This window comes from Hemiscyllium ocellatum, unplaced genomic scaffold (genome assembly GCF_020745735.1).
Source record: "Hemiscyllium ocellatum isolate sHemOce1 unplaced genomic scaffold, sHemOce1.pat.X.cur. scaffold_268_pat_ctg1, whole genome shotgun sequence".
In the NCBI taxonomy this organism is placed as follows: domain Eukaryota; kingdom Metazoa; phylum Chordata; class Chondrichthyes; order Orectolobiformes; family Hemiscylliidae; genus Hemiscyllium; species Hemiscyllium ocellatum.
In genome coordinates this window covers 55,314-75,013 of record NW_026868164.1, presented here as the reverse complement: position 1 = coordinate 75,013, position 19,700 = coordinate 55,314, and the positions used below count along the sequence as shown (strand labels likewise).

The 19,700-nt window shown below is 45.1% G+C and overlaps 1 protein-coding gene across 2 annotated transcripts in view; it reads left to right on the top strand.

Moving 5' to 3' along the window:
• The first annotated feature begins 1,878 nt into the window (after positions 1 to 1,878).
• The window catches only part of LOC132812361 (gastrula zinc finger protein XlCGF7.1-like), a 29,758-nt gene continuing 11,936 nt past the window's right edge, over positions 1,879 to 19,700 (top strand). Inside the window, exon 1 of one of the 2 annotated variants that reach the window (XM_060822928.1) lies at positions 1,879 to 2,025. The gene's annotated coding sequence lies outside the window, so the exon portion shown is untranslated. Of the gene's footprint in view, positions 2,026 to 16,943; positions 17,091 to 19,700 lie in introns of those variants that run through there. The other variant, XM_060822926.1, reaches the window with a different exon arrangement.

The window sequence follows — 19,700 nt, the reverse complement described above, 5'->3', positions numbered from 1 at the left end:
AGTGTGCATGTGAGTTTGTGTGAGTGTGCGCAGAAGTGTGCGTGTGCATGCTTGGGAAAGGGAAGTGTGAGGGAGTATGAGGCTGAGAGTGTGTTGAGGGGTGTGTGTGTGTCTGTCTGTCTGTCTGAGATAGAGTATGTGTGTGAGAGAGATGCTTAATCAAAGCAAGGGGTTGCATTTTTGCTAAAACAAGGACTTGTACAGATAATGATCGGGCCATGAATCGTGTTAGAGAGCAGACAGACATGGGGGAGGTGGGGGGTCGTGGTGTTCAGGTACATAGTTCTGTGGAAGTTGCATCACTGCTCGACAGAGTGGTTAAGGCGGCATTTCGCAACATTCCCTTCATTGTTCACACCATTGAGTATAGGGATTGGGACATCATATTGAGGTTGTACAGGATGTTGGTGAGGTCACTTTCAGAGTACTGAGTACAGTTCTGGTGGCCCTGTAATAGGAGAATACTATTAGAGAGGGTTTAATAAAGATTTACCAGGATGTTGTAAGGACTGGAGGGTTGAATTATAAGGAGACTTTATTCACTGGAGCACAGGAAGTTGGGGGTGACCTCATTGAGGTTGATAAATTCATGAGGAGTGGAGGCAAGTGAATAGCAAATGGCTCTTGTTTAGCGTAGGAAAACTCAAAACTCGGGGGACTTTTTTTTAATGTGAGGAGAGAGATTTAAAAGGAACCGGAGGGGCAACATTTTGAAAGAGGGTGATTTGCATGTGGAATGAACTTGCTGAGGATGTGGTCGATGCAGGTACAGTGACAACATTGAAACAGCATTTGGATGGGTACATGAATAGAAAGGTTTAGAGGGATATGAGCCAAATGCAGGCAAGTAGGACTGGTTCAGTTTGGAATCCTGGTCGGCATGGACGAATTAGACCGAAGTGTCTGTTTCTGTGCTGTATACCTCTATTGAAACCAGTCAAATTCTGAAAGGGGCTTGACAGGATAGATGCAGATAAAATGCCCCTTTGTGGGGAGGGTCACAGAATCCCGACAATGTGGAAGTGGACCATTCAGCCCATCTATTTCACTCTGGCCTCTGAACAGTATCCCACCTATATCCAACCCCTTACGCCGTATTTTCCATGGCCAATCCACCCTAACCTGTATATTCCTGGTCACTATGGGTAATTTAGCACGGCCAATTCTCCCTAACCTACACTCTAATCTGTAAATTACCTTCTCAAGAATGTAATTTAAATGCAGAGTTTTTCTAAGAAAAATGTCAGTTTGACTCAACATTGGAACACAGACAGAATTCACACCTATTGTCTCTACTTATAAATAGAGTAACGTCTCTTCGAAATGTAGATTCATTTAGATATAACTGCGTCACTTTACATATTAAGACATCCCTTTGAATGTGCCACATCCCTTTGAAATGTAATCTTGTCCATTTACATCCCTGTATTTGCGGAAATACCCGTTAAAATGTCCATGTCCCTTTAAAATGCAGATTGCCCCCTTTAGATATGAGGCCGTTCCGTTAGATGTCGGAATATCTGTTTAAATGGAGCCGTGAGCTTTCCCAATGTAGACAGGGCTCCTCGAAACGTGGCAGTGTCCCCCCTGCAGCTGCAGAGCGAGACAGGAGAGTTTGTTTTTGTGAATGAGCAGTTGTAGCGCGAGGTGGCTGTTGCTTGGTGACGGTGAGGCTCCCCCGGCCCCGCCCATCCCCCGTGCAGACGTCACGCGGGGGTGAAGGCGGTTGGGAGGAGAAGTCGCTCGAGCGGGGAAGCGGCGGCCGTTAGGAAAATGGCGCCGTGCGGCCCGGGGCAGACCCCCGTCACTGGTCACCGCCGCCTTCCTGGTGCAGCTGCTGTGTCACGGCCACACCGGCCGGCTGTACAGCAGGCAGGAGCCGGTGACCATTCTGGAGGCGGATGGGGTTAAGGGCCTGTTTGGGAACTGGTCGGCCGCCTGGGTGGTGGAGTTCTACTGGTCGTGGGGCGGCCCCTGTGTCAACTATGGGGCCACCTGGAAGGTACTGGGCCCGGGAGGTGAAAGGTGAGGCAGGTTGTGGGGGGGACGGAGGGGAAGGAATGTGGGGCCTGTCCTGTCATAGTCACATTTTACACTCACTTTCCATCTGCTTTTACTGGCGCTTGTGCTGTTTACCCCTCACTGTTTGTTTTAATCCTTGTGCTGTTTACCCTTTGTTGTTACTTGTGCAATTGCTGAGGGTAGTGTGTAAATACTAGTGAAGGATACTATGCACCAGCATGTATGTGTTCCTTAGTCATTCAAGGGGCAGGACCTGTTGAAAATGGTTAGTAAAGCATATGCTGCACTCAGCCTTGTTAACATGGATTTGGTTTGTTATTTGGAAGAATATACTTTTTATTTAGAGTCATAGAGATGTACAGCACAGAAACAGACCCATTTGGTCCAAGCCAACCAGATATCCTAAATTAATCTAGTCCCATTTGCCAACACTTAGCTCATATCCCACTAATCCCTTCCTATTCATGTACCCATTCAGATGTGTTTTAAATGCTGCAATTATACTGGCTTCCATTATTTCCTCTGGCAGTTCATTTCATACATGCACCACCCTCTGCATGGAAAAGTTGCCCCATGGGTACCTTTAATATCTTTCTGCTCTCACCCTAAACCTATGCCCTCTAGTTGTGAACCTCACCCCTACACTGACGAAAAGACATTTTCAAAAAAAAGTGAGTAGCCAGACAAAATGCAAAAGCTATAAAATGTTGGGCCACATGGGGGAAAAAGAACTGTGGCTCTACCCTTTATTTCTCCTCTCGGTATTTGAATTCTTAACATCTGTCAATAACACCAGCATTGCCGCAGAGCATATTGTGTCTGCTCCTTGGTGTGAACAACAGCGCACCTGCCTGCTGGTGTCACCAACACATTATCCATGCTCCTCGCTATCAGCAGAAAAGGCAGCATCACTTATTTCTGTTCCTAAAGGTCTTCCCTTTATTCTTAAAGCTGTGCTCTCTGGTCCTAGTCTCTCCTACCAATGGAAACATCATCTTCCCAATGTCATTGCACTGTGGGGATGAAGCCCTACCCTGTCCGGTAATTTCTGCTGGTAAGAGAGACTAGGCCTCCAGGTTAGAGGGAGTAGCTTAACTGCTTTTCCCAGAGGGTCGTGAATCTATGGAATAGTCTAGATTAGTGGTGCTGGAAAAGCACAGCAAGTCAGGCATCATCCGAGGAGCAGGAAGATCGATATTTTGGACAAAAGGCCTTCATCAAAATCTATGGAATACTCTGGCCAAAGGAAGCAATAGAGGTAGCTTCATTAAGTACATTCAAGACCCAGTTAGGTGGGTTTTTGCCTGGCAGTGGAATTAAGGGGTTCCTTGTGATGGTGTAGGGAGGAGGAGATGAGACGATGGATAGATCAGCCATGGTCTTCATGATTGCGGAGCAGGCTCACTTGTAGCAACTGGAGTGAATCCAGGGAGGGAGCAGACTTTGCGACCTCAGGTATGTACTTTGGTTACCCAGGTGAGGAGGGACATTAGGACAGGCTGGGACTGTTTCCCATAGCGTGCCAGAGTCTGAGGAGTGACCTTATACACTTTTATATCGTCATGAGGGACATGGATAGGGTAAATAGACATAGTATTTTCCTTTGGATGGGGGAGCACAGAACTAGAGGATAATAAGTTTAGGATCGAGAGTGTGGTGTTGCAGCAAGTCAGGCAGCATCCCAGGAGCAGGAAAATCAACGTTTTTGGGGAAAAGCTTTTCATCAAGAAAACGTGTGTGTGAGTTTGTGTATAAGACTGTGCATCAATGAGTGTGTATTTGCATGTGTACATGCTTGATAACGTGTGATTGCGATGGAGAATGAGCCTTCGAGAGGGTGTGTGTGTTGAGAGGATGGTGTATGTGTATGTCTGAGAGAGAGCGTGTGTATGATGGAGGGGTTGCATTTTACTAAAATAAAGGAGGGCAAGACTTGTACAGGTAATGTTAGAGCCTGGGTCGTGTTGTAGAACAGAGACCTAGGGGTGTTACATCATTGATAGACGGGGGTGAAGAAGGTGTTTTGCACGCTTGCCTTCATTGTTCACATAAGTAAAACCTACCTCTTGCAAAAATGCCATCCCATATTCCCAATTCCTCCGCCGTATCTGCTCCCAGGAGGACCAGTTCCACCACAGAACACACCAGATGGCCTCCTCCTTTAGAGAACGCAATTTCCCTTCCCATGTGGTTAAAGATGCCCTCCAACGCATCTCGTCCACGTCCCGTACCTCTGCCCTCAGACCCCACCCCTCCAACCGTAATAAGGACAGAACGCCCCTGGTGCTCACCTTCCACCCTACCAACCTTCACATAAACCAAATCATCCGCTGACATTTCTGCCACCTCCAAAAAGACCCCACCACCAGGGATATATTTCCCTCCCCGCCTTCCGCAAAGACTGTTCCCTCCATGACTACCTGGTCAGGTCCACCCCCCACCCCCCCCTTACAACCCACCCTCCCATCCTGGCACCTTCCCCTGCCACCGCAGGAACTGCAAAGCCTGCGCCCACACCTCCTCCCTCACCTCCATCCAAGGCCCTAAAGGAGCCTTCCACATCCATCAAAGTTTTCCCTGCACATCCACCAATATTATTTATTGTATCCGTTGCTCTCAAGGCAGTCTCCTCTACATTGGGGAGACTGGATGCCTCCTAGCACAGCACTTTAGGGAACATTTCTGGGACACCCGCACCAACCAACCACACCGCCCGTGGCCCAACATTTCAACTCCCCCTCCCACTCTACCGAGGACATGGAGGTCCTGGGCCTCCTTCACCGCCGCTCCCTCACCACCAGATGCCTGGACGAAGAACGCCTCATCTTCTGCCTCGGGACACTTCAACCCCAGGGCATTAATGTGAGCTTCAACAGTTTCCTCATTTCCCCTTCTGCCACCTCACCTTAGTTCCAAACTTCCATCTCATCACTGTCCCCATGACTTGTCCTACCTGCCTATCTTCTTTTCCACCTATCCACTCCACCGTCTCCCCCCACCGTCCCGACCTATCACCTTCATCCCCTCCCCCACTCACCTATTATACTCTATGCTACTTTCTCCCCATCTCCACCCTCCTCTAGCTTCAGGCTCTCTGCCTTTATTCCTGATGAAGGGCTTTTGTCCGAAATGTTGATTTTACTCAGCTCCTCAGATGCTGCCTGAACTGCTGTGCTCCTCCAGCACCACTAATCCAGAATTCATTGTTCACCTGCTGAGTACAGGGGTTGGGACATCATGTTGGAGATGCACACAGAAAGTACTTTACTCAGAGGGTGATAGATGTCAGGAATGCATTGCCAGCAGAAGTAGAGACCCGGACGGTAGATTCATTTAAGGTGCATCTTGGGGGGTGCGTGGGGGGGAGATATCCAAGATGGCAGCGACCCAGCAAGTCTGAGTCTGTAGTGCTCTTCCCAAGCCTCAGGCAAAGTGGGCTGTCTGCCTCCACCACACCTGCCAAATTATTTAAATAGCTTTCATTTAAATACAGCTAGTTATTTTGCACCAAACTTGAGCAGTTTCATGCCCCGTTAAAATGACTAAAGGAAACAATGCTCGCAGTACATAGGAACCGCTCCCCAGCTGCAGCAGAGGCGTCTGCAGCTGCCCCAGGGGACTTAACTATGGTGGCGAACCTTGTTGCAGTGATTTCTAAGTTTGAAGAGAAGATCGACCCCTTCATAGAAGAGTCCAGGAACAGGTGGGAGTCGCTCTCGGTCGCGCTGCAGAAGCACGACTGAGATATTAAAAGAATCGAACGTCGAGTTTGAGAGGCGGAGCCAAAGGCCGCGACTTCCGAGGCTGCTGCAGAATCAGCCGTGGGTCGGGTCCGGACTCTCGAACAGCAAGTCCGGGCCTTGGAAGATCATGTCAACGTAAAAATATTTGTTTGCTGGGCCTTCCCGAACGGGAAGAGGAAGGCCAGCTTACAATGTTTCTGGAGCAGTGGCTTCCGCAGTTATAGAATCTGGAGGCTGGATCAGGCCAGGTCAGGGTAGAATGGGCCCACCGGGTTGCAATACACAAGCCTGGCTTGGACCAGCGCCCCCACCTGGTCCGGTTCCAACTGCAATGCTTTAAGGAGAAGCAGATGCTCCTGGAAGCTTCCAGAAATCTTGGGAAAGATCCCCAAGCCTTGATTTACAAAGGACCCAAGATTATGCTGTTTCAGGACTTTTCCCCAGCTCTGCTCCAGAAGAGGAGGGCGTTTAAGGGATTTAAACATTCAGTACTCCCTGCGCTAACCAGCGGCGCTACGTTTTAGCCGTGAAGGGTCAGTGTATAACTTTGGATCACTGGAGAAGGCCAAGGAAGTTTTGGACTCTCTTAGATAAATTGTAAGAGTTAACTAGTGTGGTGAATGATGTTGTTCTGCCCTCCCCCTTCTCCGGTTCACCCTTTTTTTTCTTTTATAACTTTATTGTTTAATATTATCTCCAGGGAGTGGGGGGTGTGTGGCTTATTTGTTCTCCACTCAGCGATTTTCCCCTTTTTTTTTGTAAGTATATATAGGCCGGGTGGTCTAGTAGATTTAGGTGAGGTGGGGTCTCTGCTTTGTCTTATTTTTTTCTCTTTTAAAGCTGGGTTATTTCCCCCTGTCATTTTGTATTACCATAATTAATTATTATCTGCTGAGACTGTAATTTTATAGTTTTATATGTTTATACCTGGTATTAACATCACCAAATACATCTAGGTATTGGGGTGGGTGGGTGGGGAGAGGAGGGTAGGTTACTCACTGTTAACTTTAGCTTGGTCGTACACTTGAATTTTCTTCGCTTTATTATGGGGTGCCTGGGTCGAAGGTGGGGCACTGGTCGGGAGAGGATATGATGGGTTTTCAGAAAGGAAGTGATTTCCCCGGACACGAGGGGGAAAATCTCCGTTTAAATGTTATGTTTTTTTTTATTTTGAAATAGTTTTTTTATTATATTAGTGTGAGTGTAATAAAGAATCTCTATTTTTGTGAATTTTCTATGGACCATTCTTGGGGTGTTTTGGATGGTGTTTCTCCTCCGGGGGGTCTCGGACTTGCCTGGACGATTATGGTGAGTCATTCGATTAAATGGTGCACCTGGAATGTCAAGGGGAGTAATTCTCCAATCAAAAGGAAGAAAATATTATCAAACCTCAAAAAAGAAAGGGTTGATATAGCTCTTCTACAGGAGATCCATTTATTGGATAGAGGACATTTGAAATTACAACAGAGTGGATTTGATCAGGCCTTCTTTTCTTCCTTCAGCTCAAAATGTAGGGGAGTAGTCATTCTTATTTGGAAGAATCTTCCTTTCAAAATCCGAAGTCAGATAAAAGATGAATCTGGACGATATATACTAATTGAAACCCTTATAAATGGAGAGGAATATGGGATTTTAAACCAGTATTGTCTCCCGGCGCATCATTTCAAATTTATAACGGAAGTCTTCTCCATACTGATGGCTCTCGGTGTTCGTCATACAATTATAGGGGGAGACTTTAATTGCATTATGGAGCCAGAAATAGACAGGATTCCCAAGAGTACTGCGGGTGGATCCCCCCGATATAGACAATTGGCGGATTTGAATCAAGAATTAGGATTAGTAGATGTGTGGAGGTGCCTCCACCCACAAGGCAGAGATTTCTCTTTTTACTCTAATCCACATAAATGTCACACTAGAATTGACATTTTTTTGCCCCCTTGACTTCTTTAAATTCCATATCATCCTGTAAAATAGGTGATATGATAATTTCTGATCACGCTGCTGTGTACGTGGAAATCAAGGCTACGAACAGTGAGGCATCCCCCTGACATTGGCATATGGATTCCTTCTTAATGAAGGATAGTAAATTTGCAAAATATTTTTCTTGAATTTAAAGCTTTCTTTGAAATCAATTCAGGTACGGCTAGTAATCCGTCAATGACGTGGGAGACTATTGAAGCTTATGCGCGAGGTCTGACCATTTCATACATTGGAAAGGGAGAACAACAGCGTCTACTTGAGGCTCGCTTAAAAGCAGCTGAAACAGCATACGCTGACCAACCTTTTGTTGCCAAATTACAAAGAATTACGGCCCTTGGGACAGCTCTGAATACCATGCTCACCCAAACGGGAAATATTTGCAAAACAAAGATTATATGAATTTGGCGATTAAACTTGGTAGATGCTTAGCATTTCTCGCAAGGAAGAAAAGGGCCCTTCAAGCTATCACGGCTATCAGGGAAAATGGTGGTTCTCTGACTCATGATCCTAAAAGGATCAACACAATCTTCAGAAAGTTTTATTCTGATTGCAGGATTGTGAAGATAGAGCCAGGAGGATGCAGTCCTTTTTTAAAAGCCTGGCCTTTCCGGACTTAACCCCGGAATAGGTATTGGTCCTGAATGCTCCCCTAACAACCCAGGAAATACTTGATGCAATCAGGCAATTTCAGAGTGGTAAGGCACCTGACCCAGAGGGCTTTCAGGTTGAATTTTACAAAGAGTTCACAGAAGTATTAGCTGGCCCACTTATGGACGCATGTAACTACACAAATAGTCAGGGCTGCCTCCTGCCTTCACTGAAAGAGTGAATATCTCCCTTATTCTCAAAAAAGGAATGGATCCAGAAGATTGTGCATCTCGCTAACTGTAGATTTTAAAGTTCTCTCTCAAACATTAGCATTGAGGTTAGAGAGGGTACTGCCATATATCATAAAAGAGGAGCAGACTGGGTTTATTAAGGGCCGTAGATCATCTGGTAATATTAGAATAGTAGTCTGATTGGACGCGGAGAAGGCATTCGACAGGGTTGAATGGTCATACCTGTTCTATACATTGGAAAGGTTTGGTGTTGGAAATGTATTTGCCAAATGGATCTCAACACTGTATAATGATCCCAAAGCAGTTGTGATCACCAATGAATTAGGCTCAGATAGCTTCATTATGGGTAGGGGCTGCTGTCAGGGATGTCCCCTCTCACCTTTGCTATTGACGCTAATAATTGAGCCACTGGCGAAAGCGATACAGGCTGACTCTAATATAAAGGCCTCGAGGGTTGGTACAGGAAAACATAAAATTACCCTATATGCAGATGATGATCTCCTTTTTCTTAGTAATCCTCTGATGTCCGTGCCTCACTTAATCCAAGTTATTAATACAGTTAGTGCATTTTCAGGCTACAAAATTAATTTTTCAAAATCGGAGGCCATGCCTCACTAGTATGTCCCACTTATTGGATGGATCCCACTTCCCCTTTCGGTGGTCTCTGGAGGGTTTCTTATACTTAGGCATTTTTATCACTCCAGTATCAATTTTGTGCATCTATTGGAAAGGGTAAGACAGGGCCTTCAATGTTGGGACGACCTTCCAATTTCCTGGCTAGGTAGAATAGCCCTAATTAAAATGAATGTCTTGCCTCATCTCTTATACCCTATGAGAATGCTTCCGGTGGTGCTGCCGAGGCCGGCACTGCGCAGATTGTATGGTTGGCTGGGTTCTTTCATCTGGAATCCTAGACAGCCCCTCATTAAGCTAAGGAAGCTACAGCTTTCACAGGCAAGAGGGAAGGGCTGGATTTTCCATACTTCAGGATGTATCAGTTAAGTTCCTTGTTAAGCTACATAGCCGATTGGGTCACATCTGAACCGCAATCAATCTGGATGGACATCGAGGCTTCTCAAGTACAGTGCCCTATTATTAACCTCTTATTTTTAGATCAGATGAAAATCACTACGGACCACTGTAGAAACCCTACAGTACTAAATACAATTAAAGCTTGAAATATAATGCAGCAAAACGAGGGTAATTCACATAAAACATCCCCCTATACTCCTATAGTGGGGGCATGGGGTTTTCAACCGGGGCTTACAGATGCCACATCCAGATCCAGGGGGCTCTCCTGTTTAGGGGATCTGCCTGAGAAGGGGGTCCTGATGTCTTTTGAACAGCTGCATCAGAAATTTGGATTACCTAATGGAGACCTCTTTCGATACTTTTGCATTCTAGACTACATACAGAAGACGACTACGTTATTAGATGTTCTCTATAAATCAGATAGAGAACGTAGAGTGTTGTGGCCAATGGGTGTACCCTCGGTCAGAACTCTTTATCATTTATTACGTGATGAAGTGTCGGAAGATATGGACTGTCTGCTTAGAACATGGGATCAGGATTTGGGGCTGGAAATTTCTACAGAAATGTGGAATGACATCTGGGAAAATGCCAAAAAAAATCTCCATTTGTAACAGAACCCCGGCCATTCAGTTAAAGATACTTCAGAGGGGCCATGTGGCACCGGAAGGATTGGCAAAATTTAGGGCAGGAGCATCTCCCATGTATCCCAAATGTAAAACAGGTGGGCGTTCTTACACACCGTTTATGGACATGCCATAAGATCTGCAAATACTGGACCATAGTAGTAAACACCCTGACAGAAATCTTGAACGGAAATTACAGTAGATCCAGTATCTCCTCTTCTGGGCTTCTTGAGCTGACCTTCTCTGGCTGTGCACAGGAGGAAATTATTTTCCATTCTCTCCTTCTATGCAAGGAAAAATATCTTAGTAAACTGGGTGGCAGAGGGCCCTCTAGGACTTCCGAATTGGCACAGATTAATCATGGAATGTATTCCCCTTGACTTCCTTACAAATATGGTGCACCAAAAAATTGAATTATTCTATAAAATATGGCAGCCCTTTTTAAATTCCATCAATACAGATATTTCGGCCATTCTTTGAAGGGCTTTCATCTAGTTGAGGTAGCAGTTCTGGCTGGTCTGGGGCCCCTTGGGAGAGGAATCCCGCATGATTACGGTTTTATTGCGACTTATGTTAACTCATTATGAGCGTGTACTTCACTACTTAATTACTATGTTATCCTTTTTTCTTTTGAATAATGTAAGATATTTGATCATACACTCTGGTTAGTTATAGGTTAGGTTAGTAGTTAGTTGAGTTTTGTTTTTTTTCTTTTTTTTCTCTATCTCTTTTTGTTTGACAGGTTTTGGCTATTTTATTTAAGATTTAATTGTATATTAGTGTTTGTACTTGTGTTTTTTTATTTGTAAACTTGTAAAAACATGTTAAATTTTCAATAAAAAATATCTATAAAAAGAAAAGGTGCATCTGTCTAGATGCACGAGTAGGTGGAGAGCAGCGGGATACAGATTCAGGAATTGCGCGATAGGTTTAGACAGGGGATTTGGATTGGCTTAGGTTTGAAGGGCTGAAGGGCCTGTTTCTGGATTGTAAATTTTCTTTGTTCTATGTTGAGGTTGTACAGGATGTTGGTGAGGCCATATTTTTGGAGTCCTGAGTACAGTTCTGGTCACCCTGTAATAGGAAGAATGCTATTGGAGAGGGTTCGGTAAAGATTTACTTGGATGTTGCCAGGACTGGAGGGTTTTAGTTATAGGGAGAGGCTGGGACTTTTTCACTGGAATGGAGGAGGTTGAGGGATGACCTTATTGAGATTTGAAAAATCATCAGGGGTGAGGGTAAGGAGAATAGCAAGGGGCATGCGCGGTTATGTCGAGCCGTGGGGTGGGAAGGTGAAACAAAATTGTGGCTCTATCCTTTTTTCCTCCTTTTGGCATTTGGCCAGTTGAATGTGTCAGTTACACCAGTATATCTACAGAGCCTACTGTGCGTGCTCCTCGGTGTCAGCAAGCACTGCGCATGTTCACCAGTGTCTGCAAAAAAACTGCACATGCTTCTGTCTGTCTGTAAAAATGGTGCATGAATTTCATTTGTCGGACCAATGAGGAGCACTGGAACACCGGAAGGAGAAGCCTGGTCCTCCTACCATTCAGAACAGCCCTATTGTCTGAATCTGAGACGTCGATTTTCCTGCTCCTCGGATGCTGCCTGACCTGTGGTTTTCCAGCACCACTCTAATCTTGACCCATGAGCTTCTGAAGCTGCTGCTGCCGCTCATCCCTCTCTCTCTGAATGAAGATTGAGATTCATCCAAGATTGTAATTTCCTTCCTCTGTCCAACTGCACTCTCTTCTCTCACTCCCTTTTCTATTTCTTTTATTTTCATGCTGCGATCCAATTGTTGACTTGCAGCAACTGAAAAGAAAGGGAGTGAATCCAGAAAGAGGCCAGACTCTGGAAAAGCTGGTCCAAGTCTGTGCCTCAAACACCTGACATGTGCAGTACCACAGTGTGAAGTTATAGCCTTTGCTGTGGAAAAAACATCACAAATGAGGTGTATTGTTTAAATGGTGACATATTGGGAAGTGGAGAAAGTGAGGACTGAAAATGCTGGAGATCAGAGTCAAAATATGTGGCGCTGGAAAAGCACAGCAGGTCAGACAGCATCCAAGGAGTAGGAAAGTTGACATTTCAGATACGAGCCCTTCATCAGGAAAGATGTGTGAATATGCAAAGGGGTCTCAGCGTCCTCCTACACCAGTCACTGCCAGTTGTCAGACAGGTGCAGCAAGCTATCAGCAAGGCAAGTGATATATTAGCAATAGGAATTTAGGTTAATGGTGGGGATGCCTTCCTGCAGTTAGGGGGTCATGGAATATATTCAAGGCTGAATTCATATCATTTTTGAACAACTGAGAAGTGGATGGTTATTGGGGAAGGCAAGAAAATAGTTTTAAGGCTAGTACAGAACAGTGACAGTCATACAGCATAGAAACACACCCTTCAGGTCAACTAATCCATGCTGACTATATTCACAAATTAAACTAACCCCACCTGCCTGTGTTTGGCCCATATCCCTCCGAACCTTTCCTATTCACTTACTGATCAAAATGTATTTTAGACATTGTAACTATTCATTCCACACACCAACCACTCTTTTTTTTAAAAAAGAAAGTGCTCCTCATGTCTTTAGACTAGTTCTACTCTCACTTTAAAAGTTTTCTCCCTAATCTTGAAATGACACCTGCCATTCACCTCACCTATACCCCTCATGACTTTTTAAACCTCTCTAAGGACATCTCTTAACCTCCGATGCTCCAGTGAAAAAAGTTTCAGCTTCTGCATCTCGATGTAGGGAGATCCATATCCATTTGTGATCTGTTCAATGCTGGTGCAGGCTTAAAAGACCAAATGGCTGACTCCTGCTCCCAATTCTGTGTCTTGGACAGCAAGAGACTATAAGACATAGGAGCAGAAAGTAGGCTATTCAGCCCATCAGGTCTGCTCATACCATTCAATTGTGGCTGATCAGTTTCTCAGCGCCATTCTGCTGCTTTCTCCCTGTCACCCTCGATTTCCTTCAATACTCAAGAACTTAGCTATCTCAGTCTAAATATCCTCAGTGACCTGGCCTCTGCAGTCTTCTATGCCAATGAATTCCATAGATTCACCATTCTGACTGAAGAAGTTTCTCTTTATCTCCATTCTAAAAAGTCTTCCCATTGCTCTAAAGCTGTGCCCTCGGGTCTTAGTTTCTCCTATCAATGGAAACATCTTCCCAACATCCACTCTGTCTAGGCTGTTCAGTATTCTGTATGTTTCAATTAGATCTCCCCTGAGTGTGGGCCTGTTAATCAGCATGAACCAGACCCTTCAGGATGAGGTACAGCAGGGATTAGGTTCAGCAAATTGAAAATGGAGGGAGTGTGTGTGGGATGGAGATCTTCAGCTTCTAAGGAATAAGAGAGGAAAGAGTTCACTTTAAATTAGAATTGATTGGATGGGCTGATAGGCTAAGGAGGGGCAGATGGAGTTGAACTTAGAGAAATGTGATGTGTTGCATTTTGGTCAAGCAAGCGGGCAGGACTTAGACACGGGGAGTGTTGCAGAAGAAAGAGACCTTGGATTGCATGTTCATAGTTCCTTGTAAGTGGAGTCGCAGGTAGACAGGATAGTGACGATGATGTTTGGTATGCTTTCTCTATTGGTCAGAGCATTGAGTGAAGGAGTTGGGAGGTCATATTGCAGCTTCACAGGACATTGGTTAGGCCACTTGAGGAATATTGTGTGTAATTCTGATCTCCATCCTATGGAAGGATATTGTGAAACTTGAAAGGGTTTGGAAAAGGTTTATAAGGCTGGTGTCAGAGTTGGAGAGTTTGAGAGAGAGGGAGAGGCTGAATAGGCTGAGGCTGTTTTCCCTTAGTGTTGGAGGCTGAGGGGTGACATCATAGAAGTTTATAAGGGGCATGGATAGGGGTGAAAAGCCAAGGTCTTTTCCTCCGGGTAGGAGAGTCCAAAACAAGAAGGTAGAGATTTGGGCTGAGGGGGCAAAGATTTAAAAGGGACCTGAGGGACCACTTTATCTTAGAGGGTTTTGCATATATGGAACGAGCTGACAGGAAGTGGTGGAGGCTTGTACAATTACAATATTTAAGAAGCATCTGGATGGGTACATGAAGAGGAAGGGTTTTGAGGAATATGGGCCACATGCTGGCAACTGGAATAGATTGATTTCGGATATATAGTTGGCATACAGGAGTTGGGTGGAAGGATCTGTTTCTGTGGTGTATGACTCTAACTGTCTTCAGTGAAAGCAGAAGTGTGGTTTTGAAGACCGGGCTTTCAGAGCAGCCTTCAAAGATGTTTTGCCCTGACTGGGACCGGAAGAAGATACAAGGAAATCTTTCATTTGTGAGACAGCAAGCAACTAAGTGAGTACATCTGGGAATTTGGGAGAAAGTGGGAATTCATTGCACTTTGAGGGTGAAGCCCTACCCTATCCCATCATTTCTGCTGGTGGCTGAGACTAGGCCCCAAGCTTTGGGGGAGTAGATTTAGGACAGAGATGAGGAGGAGGAAGTGAGGGCTGCTGCTTTTCCCAGAGAGTCGTGTATCTGTGGAATTCTCTGACCGAGGAAGCAGGCTCCAAAATGCCCCGGTCCTAACTCTTCGACTTGACATACCCATGACTGTAAGCTTTGAAGTGTTTTGGTTAACCGATGCAAATATTTCCCACTTGTCCAACAATCCAGCGTCAGCTGTTTCAGTCATTGAGATGGTTTTGATTCATCTACTAAATAAATCTACTCTTATTAGACAATATTCATGACAATGTATGGGAGGTGATACTATATGAGCAATTTGTAGCCAAGTAAAAAAGGCCAACCAGGCCAGGAGGTGGTTAACAAACCCAGGGCATCCCTCTTAGAGTATGCATCTTGTTTGTTTACAAATTAAACAGGCTTCAGATCTTTTCCTAGCTGCTTTCTGAAAATCTGGGTGCTACCAGGTTTGTGAGTGTTAACAATAATGTACATCATCAACTGAAGTAGGCAGCAGCCTAAAAATGTGTTGCTGGAAAAGCGCAGCAGGTCAGGCAGCATCAGAGGAGAAGGAGAATTGACGTTTCAGGCAGAAGCCCTTCTTCAGGAATGAGGAGGGTGTGCCAAGCAAGCTAAGATAAAAGGTAGGTAGGAGGGACTAGGCAATAGGCAGCAGCAAAAAATGAACACAAACCAGTTCAGCAAGGGTCACCCACATTTTGGTTTGTGTATTGAGGGAGTACCCTTTGAGGCCCTTGCGATATCAGTACCATACCCAGGGTAATGTGCATTGAAACCAGATTATGTAGTGTTAACTTTTCTGCAAACTTCTGCCTGTGTGTGTATCTCTGTAACATTTTGCAACTTTCTTCATATCTCAGTTTGTCAGCTTTTGTTTATTCCTTCCTTTCAAGGCTAACGAAGCACACGCTTTCCAGAACAGTCCAAATTAGGGAGATGAGCCTCCTAAGTCCTGGCTATGACACATAGCTGCTTAACCAAGTGTGCAAACTCTCAATATCTGTCAGCCGTCCCATTTGCAACTCAAACACTGTTTTCAAAGTAAGTTGTTCGTGTCTCTGCATGAGTCCACAACCCGGTGAAATACAACGGAGTCTTTAATGCTTTCCCAATGTGTCCGGTGCCAAATTCATTCAAGTCTGAATGTCCTGAAGCGAACAATTATACTTCAGATTTCTACTACCCAATTAAAACTAATGTTGGGCACTCTAATGGATCGGGGGCATTTTATATAAATAATTATTCCCTCCGGTGTGGAAACGGCCCTTCAACCTAAAAAGTCCACACCGACGCTCCGAAGAGCAACCGACCCAGACCCATTCCCCTACACTCACCCCTGACGAATGCACCTAACACGACAGGGCAATTAAGTATGGCAAATTCACCTAACCTGCACATCTTTGGATTGTGGGAGTAAACCCGCTCAGACACTGGGAGAATGTGCAAATGCTACACAGGCAGTTGCCCGAAACAGAATTGAACCCAAATCACTCCAAACGTTACTGCTTCCAAAAATAGACCAAGTCTTTTCCCTAGGGTCGGGGAGTCCAGAACTAGAGGACATAAGTTTAGGGTGAGAGGGGAAAGATATAAAAGAGACGTAAAGGGCAACTTGTTCACGCAGAGGACAGTACATGTATGGAATGAGCTGCCAGAGGATGTGGTGGAGGTTGATACAATTACAACATTTAAGAGGCATTTGGATGGGTATATGAATAGGAAAGGTTTGCAGGGATATGGGCTGGGTGCTGGCAGGTGGGACTAGATTGGGTTGGGATATCTGGTCGGCATGGACAGGTTGACCGAAGGGTCTGTTTCCATGCTGTACATCTCTATGACACTCCAAAAGTTACTGCTTCCAAAGAAGCCTGTTGGACCACAAGCTGGAGTTGTGTAATTTTAACGCTTATCCAGGATAAAGTGGATTGGCCATGCTAAATTCTCCATCGTGCCCAGGGATGTGCAGGTTCGGGTGGATTGGCCATGCTAAATTCGGCGTAATGTGCATGACTCAGGGTTAAATGTCGAGCAGTGGGGATCGGGGAGTGGGTGTGGGTGAGTCACCCTTGGGAGGGTCGGGGCGGTGAGGCCGAGGGGCCTGTTTCCGCACTCTGGGAATTCTCTGAAGTGAGGGGTTTATGGAAAGTGTCGTCCTCCCCAACCTGCAGGGCAGCGCATGCGCAGTGCGGTGGTCCGCTGACGGTCTCGCCCCGCCCCTCGTTCCTTTAGTGACGTCACAACGCGGAAGTCGCCATGTCAAAGTGAACCTCCCTACCTTTGGGCAACTCTTCATCCTGGGAGGGAAACAGAGATGGGAGGAGGGGAAACTGTTCACTGGTAGCAACTGGAGTGAATCCAGGGAGGGAGCAGACTCCGCAAACTGAGGTATGTGTCTTAGTTACCCAGGTGAAGAGGAACTGAAGAATCGACGTTGGGATGGCGGAGGGGTAGATAGCTTTTTTGTTTTTATGTTTAAAATGCACCCGATTCCCACCAGTAACTGCAACAGCTGCAAGTACAGCACATGCAATATTCCTCATTGCAGCTTCAAGCCGGTTTTGTATCCTCTGTTCTTCCTACGCCTTGGCTCCAGCGCATTCAGTTTCCTTCCCTCATTCCCATCCCCCCGCCCTGATGTCCAAGCTGACCCTCAAAAGATTAGTTTGTCCCTCCATTCTTTTTTGTGGGTTTTGAAAACTTTCCCAATCCTCTAATTATAAGAATTGGGAAGTTATGTTGTAGCTGCACCAGATATTGGTTAGGCCACTTTTGAAATGTTGTGTGCAGTTCTGGTCTCTCTGCTAGAGGAAGAATGTTGTGAAACTTGTCAATCGTTTCAGTTGAACAGGCTGGGGCTGTTTTCTCTCGAGCGCCAGAAGCTGAGGGGTGACCCTACAAACTTTTACAAAATTAGGAGGGACATGGATAAGGTAAATAGACAAGATCTTTTCCCTGGATAGGTCATAGCTTCAGAGTAAGGGTGACATTTAAAAGGGGCAACTCATATATTCAGCAGGTGGTGCGTGCAAGGAATGAGCTGCCAGAGGAAGTGGTGATGGCTGGTACAAATACAGCATTTGAAAGGCATCTGGATGGGTATATGAATAGGAAGGGATAGAGAGACATGGGCCAAGTGCTGGCAAATGGGACTAGATTGATTTAGGATATCTGGTCGCCATGAACAAGTTGGACTGAAGGGACTGTTTCTATACTGTACATCTGTGATTCTGGCTTGCCACTAATGTTTGTCATGTCTGTATGCTCAGTTTCTCTCTGCTGTTAGTGTAAATGCCATTGTTAGAAACAAAGCTCACTTATAAATCAGCCGGAGACAAAGCCATGGAAACAAGGACAATTTATTGCAAACTTGCAAGTCCAGACACCCTGCTAGCCTGGCAAAGAGTGCAAAGATATCAGTTATGCAATCATTTTTATACACTTTGTGTGTTGCATGCTCACACCCCTTTCCCTATTCTTACCCTATCATAATCATTTAGTTCATTTCATTCCCTTATTTGGGACTAACCTTAAGACAATTACTTCACTTGTTTTTCGCTTTCCTTATCTCTGTACCAGGCTGCCCTTGGATGACTGCATTCTTTGTCTTGTTACTATAAGTTTTATTGTAAAAATACCCTTATTTTGTGGTCAGCTACAACACCCCATAGTTATTTCCTAGCTTAAAACTATATTTTTTTGAACTACTTCTTTAAAAGACCCCATATATTCATTAAAGTCTTAGCCTTAAGTATACTACATACTACAAGAATTCCATGACCGTTTGTATAACGTCCCACCCCTCCCCCATCTACAGAAATTACACTCAACTAGCACTTTCAACAACTACCTTTCTATATCGTCTGCAGCAAGCTACATTTCTTATTTTCCACACCATGATGTCTCATTTTGCTCCCCAGATCCTGTCAATAAGCACACCTGGAAATGACTCTTTGTCAATCACACAAGCAATTGTCTTTTCTTTGATACGGCCGGGTCGGTAGACTCTGATCAGCCCAGAAGGATGAGAACTCCTAGACCGCCAAAAGAATCCGCTGACTTTTACAGATTTTGCATTGTGTACATTGTTTATAGTCAGACATGCAACATGATCACATATTAACAACCAATCAGATCCCACAAAGTCCTTGTCCACTTTTGACTGAGTCTATCATAATTTCTTGTAAGCAGTCCGTTCTTGGAATTGTATTTGTCTTGTCTGGTGATTAGGGCTAAGCTGTTACTTCTGCAATTAGTGGTTAGGTTCACATTGTTGCTTTTGCAGTTGCAATTTTTTTTCACCGGATTTACGTCAGTCTATGGTTTCATATTTGTTCTGAGTCATGAGTATCTGCCTGACTCAGTTCCAACTGAATTAGCCAAGCAGAAGCCGTTTTGTGCAGCTGTTTCAGCCATTTTGTCCTACCTCCCAGATGCCCACACCCTCATTTCTCCCTTTGATCGCACCGTGATCATGGAAAGGGAAGGCTAATCCAAACAAATCTATAATACAATTCCAATTAGGTGATCATCCCTTTCTTATTTCTCAGTTCCACCCAAAAAACTTCCCTGGATGTATTTCCAGGAATATCCTCCCTTAGCACAGCTGTAATGCTATCCCTTATCAAAAATGCCACTCGCCCCTCCTCTTTTGCCTCCCTTTCTATCCCTCCTGTAGCATTTGTATCCTGGAACATTAAGCTGCCAGTCCTGCCCATCCCTGAACCATGTTTCTGTAATTGCTATGATATCCCAGTCCCATGTTCCTAACCATGCCCTGAGTTCATCTGCCTTCCTTGTTAGGCCCCTGGCATTGAAATAAATGCAGTTTAACTTATTAGTCCTACCTTGTCCCTGCCTGCCCTGACTGTGTGACTCATTTCTGTTCTTGACTGTACCCGTCTCAGATCGATCTCTTTTTCCTCGCTATCTCCCTGAGTCCCACCCCCCCCCCCTCCCCAAGCAGTTTAAATCCTCCCAAGCAGTTCTAGCAAATTT